General features: G+C 34.8%; 1 protein-coding gene across 1 annotated transcript in view; it reads right to left on the bottom strand.

Moving 5' to 3' along the window:
- LOC143714433 (uncharacterized) overlaps positions 1 to 2,179 on the bottom strand; it is a 12,651-nt gene extending 10,472 nt beyond the window's left edge. Inside the window, exon 1 of the mRNA XM_077205627.1 lies at positions 2,137 to 2,179. The gene's annotated coding sequence lies outside the window, so the exon portion shown is untranslated. The remainder of the gene's footprint in view (positions 1 to 2,136) is intronic.
- Between the last annotated feature and the right edge of the window lie 2,425 nt (positions 2,180 to 4,604).

The raw sequence follows: 4,604 nt of genomic DNA, 5'->3' as shown, positions 1-4,604 counted from the left end.
GCAGGGTCGTTTTAACCCAAATTAGGGTCAAATATTGACAAACCCAGCCGTTGGGTTACATTTCTAAATTAATTTTTAACCCAACAGTTGGGTTTGTCCATATTTGACCCAAATTTGGGTTAAAACAACCCAGCATTTTTTAAAGTGTATATAAGGAGGAAAAACACCCAGAAAATAAGCAATATGTCTTTTTATTGCTTACATACACATTTCACAACATAACAATTATATTTTGTATTGATCATCAACTTAATAACCTTTATTTACTTTCATTAACCTTCAACGTGTCATTTCCTGGTTTGGGGGAGTGAATAAAAAATGCAATAAGAGTTAGATAATCTCAGATAACAGACTACAGCTTCTGTTCATGAAGACAGACAACATTATGGATTTTAAGGGGGACATACTTTTTTATTATTATTATTTTGTGATTGAATAAAATAGTACCCCATAATTGATTTTATGCACCTGTACTGTGCTACTGTACTCTGTATGTACACTTATAAATATATAGTTTTATACACTCATATAGCTCAAATAGCCTGGTCTGAAAATAGCCGCTGTCCTGCAGAGTTTGGCTCCAACCCAGAATAAAACCCTCACCTGCCTCGTAATCCTGAAAACATCATTAGCTTTTTCAGGTGTGTTTACTAGTGCTGGAGATAAACTCTGCAGGACAGCGGCTCTCACTGAACTTACATATCCCTGTAATACAACTTAATACAATAATCTCACCTCTCTACACAGCTGAATAGATTTATTTGAATTTAAAATAAGCTAATTTGACTAATTTACTAATAATTTAATTATATATTGCACCAATTTTATATGATGTACTATTCTGTGTATTCTTTGTTCCAACCCGTTCTGGTGCTGTTCAAATTGGGGCCCAATGCGCGAGTTTAAAAAAATCAATAGAAAACCTGTTTAATTTACAGTTTAAGGGTTTAATGTTTAGTGATGTTGGACATTTAAAAGAGTAAATGATGTTTTAACCTATGACCATATGAACCTTAGAATGAATTTATTTTATCTACTTCAATCAAATTTTATGGCCAACATAACATTTGCCTACATGCTTATTGTTAGTTAAAGGGCGCGCTTTATAGCTTCCTGCCGTGACGTCACCCGCCTATACGTCATTGGACTGATTTCTCAAGTGCTTCACGATGCAATCACGCAGAGCTTTCCCACGGCGTCATCTCGACGCAATGTCTCGTTCCCTCTTCAGGGAAACGAGGTTACAGTCATAATGGAGGCGTTTTTAGAGCCTTTCAAGGAAGCTTTAATGGCCAGAGATTCCAAATGAAAAAAAATATTAATTTTTTGAGCACGTTAAGACCTGTAGCAACTCATAATAAAGTCTTAATAAAATGTTAATAATGTAATCATTTCCCAAAACAATTTTTATACAATGAGAAATGTATCACATTTTAAAACATGGCATAATGTAGGTAACACTTGAGTAATTAATGATGCATTTTATGACCACGTTGAGAGTAAAAAAAGACAATTGCTTACATCTCAGACACGTTAATGTTGTGATAAGTAATTTATTAGTTCTTTATATAATTCTTTATAAATTGTCATAATTACCTACTATTTCTTAATAATGCCAATCTCATCAAGTAATTATTGACTACCTAATAAGGAACAATCTTATCCTAAATTTGATAATACTTACTGATTAGTTAAGCTTGTTTCCATATTAGTTAATAGGCCCTAATTGTTATTTAATGTGGCCATCCAATTAAATGCATAACTGAACAATATTAACAGGTCTTTTCCTTTACTAAAAAACACATTAGCATCACTAGTTTTCAACATTTACTCTTCTGCATGCTGGGAACTAGAAATCCACCGCCCTGTTTCAGTCATCACAACAAATATATTAATGTGGGACCAACACAAATAGATTAAGTTAACTTGTGATTTAATAAAAATGTGCAAATGAGAATGAGGTATATAAAAAAGAAAGATTTGTGTTGCTTTAAGTCTTTTTAATTAAGTAAACAAAGAAAACGCCTTTACTAATTTTTAATAATAATAAGAGTGTTTGTAAAAAAGAAAAAAGAAAAAAGAAATGCATCTCACATAGTCTAATCAAATCCTGAAATGATACTTTGGTCTACTTACATATGTTCTGGTTTTAGTTTCCTTCCCCAACTGTCCTGCAGCAAGAGCATCAACCAAATATATATGGCCTGCTTGTAAAGACACATATTAGAAATCACATGGTTTTTAGAAGAATTTAACAAATGCATCACTTGACAAGTAGGTTATTATAAGTGATTGTCTCTTTCCGGGTGCTACTCTAAATAAATACATATATACATACATACACACACATTTCTGATAAGGTAATTATCACAACAACAACAAAAAATTTAACTCTTTTTTAAACGTTTTTTAATCTGTGATTTACAATTTCAGTATCCTCACAAGACAATATCCCAAATTCAAAGTGCTGCTAAAACAGACCCAATTAAACCAACAGACAGTATATTTAATTCAAGAAAATTATTGAAATGCAAAATTTTGTTATTAAGGTAACATATGTCATGCAGTTAAATGATTTGGGGAGTCAGGAGATTATCAAATTTACAAGCAGTCTTTACAACCGAGTGCTAAGGGGAGTTAGCCTATATGAATTAGCATGTATGAATAAATGAATCATATGAATGTATCTCTGAAGGGAACCAACTCACTTAAGATTTTCTTTTCATCTTACGTCTTTGCAACGCCTAATAAAGTTTGAAATGGCGGCGCCCTGCTCAGCTGCACTGGCTCCCAATAGCATCGGATATCTAGCAGGAAATAACCCACTAAAACAAGTGAGTTCAGCAGTTTATGTGCAGCGTAGCAGCACTAAACAGATATATGATCGTCATTTTGTCCAGGGCGGTCATGCAAGCCAAAATTCTGGGGGGGCACAATCTGAGGCAATTCTTTTCTGACGGTTAGACTAGGCTAGCTATCGATAACGTTACACTGACACAACTTAAGTTAATGCTCTGAATTCGCAGCTAATATCAAATCCATAACTATTTGATCAAGTTAAAATGTCCAGGTCAACCACAAATAATCCCACTACCTTTTAATATCATCCGATAACTAATTAAATGCTGATTTTTTGTTTTGCCCACTTACCACTTCAAGACCATATGTAAAACATCGCCAGCTCAACGTGCGAGACGAGTGAGTTGCTTGAACATACACAGCAAAGATTCTAGAGCGCTGATTTGATATACACAGACACCATATTAGGGAAAAGGGTCGGGCTGATGCTGACCGATTTACACATCCAGAAGAATCAGGCATGTGATTGGCTAAGGACAAAAAAGCAGGAAAATATACCGATTTTCTTGTTTTATTAACATTAAATAGATAGTTCTCCCAAAAAAATTAATTGTACATTTTTAATTGTATTAAATTTACATTTTGTATTAAATTTTGTAAATTTAATTGTACATTTACTCTCTCAAGTTGTTTTAAACCTGAATAAGTTTCTTTCTTCTGTTGAAGTTATTTGGAAGAATGTGGGTAACCAAACAGTTGATGTACCCCAGTGATTTCCATAGTATATTTTTCACAATGGAAGTCAATGGGGACCAGCAACTGTCTGGTTACCCACATTCTTCAAAATATCTTCTTTTGTGTTCAGCACAATACATAAATTTATATCGGTTTGGAACAACATTACAGTGAATAAATAATGACAGAATTTTTATTTTTGGGTGAACTATCCCTTTAAGGACAAGCGGCTGCATGTTTATTATTAGGGCTACTGTCTCTTTAAGACCTGTACGCAACGCGTCTAATTTGACAAGCAGATTTCTCTCAATTTTCTCGGTTTGCTTTCAGTTTAGACATAACCAACTTTCCTTATGTATTTGTGTGTAACCCTTGTGTGTATTTGAGAGTATTAGCGAAATAAGACTCGAAAGATAACTTAGTCCAGTGACCAGGCGCTGTTACACAGGCTTTTTAAGTGCATGTGCGCGTCGGGTGTTCGCACTCAGTTAAGCGCATGTTAGAACAGCGCATCAGCAGTGAATGACATGTTTAACCGGCAAGGCTTTAAAGCACATGCAAATAATTAACTTTTGTGAACTCACTGAACTGATGTGTCCCGTTTCTCTGCGCTAACATTTGATATGAGTATTTGTCGCATTGTAGCCTACACTAATGCTGTTGAGACAGAGGCGCCAGAACTGCAACTGATAGAATGCACGATATGCATTTCTACAAAAGCAGTCAGCAGCTTGTTTGGAGCAAGGATCATAGCGCAAATTTGAACTATATCGATATGGTCTAATTCCATATCACATTTAAAAATATATAGATATATTTTTTATATCGATATCGGCCAGTCCTACTGGTGGCCTAACCGCTATGTTTTTGTCAACTGACAACGATACCACTGTAGCGCGAGAGCGACCGAGGTACGAAATTGAGCAGGTGAACAAGTTGAACGCAAATACGTCCTTGTTGATATGATACTTGGAAAGGAAGGAAAAAATCTGTACGCACTGTATGTCCTCATGTCCTCATTATGTCCTCATTATGTTAAGCCTGTTACGTCCTCATATCTCCTCTCCTTT

Source organism: Siphateles boraxobius, unplaced genomic scaffold, assembly GCF_051911475.1.
Source record: "Siphateles boraxobius isolate OS27281-9 unplaced genomic scaffold, OSU_SipBor_1 12, whole genome shotgun sequence".
Lineage (NCBI taxonomy): Eukaryota > Metazoa > Chordata > Actinopteri > Cypriniformes > Leuciscidae > Siphateles > Siphateles boraxobius.
The sequence above is the reverse complement of the archived record's forward strand: the minus strand, read 5'-3'. Positions and strand labels throughout refer to the sequence as shown.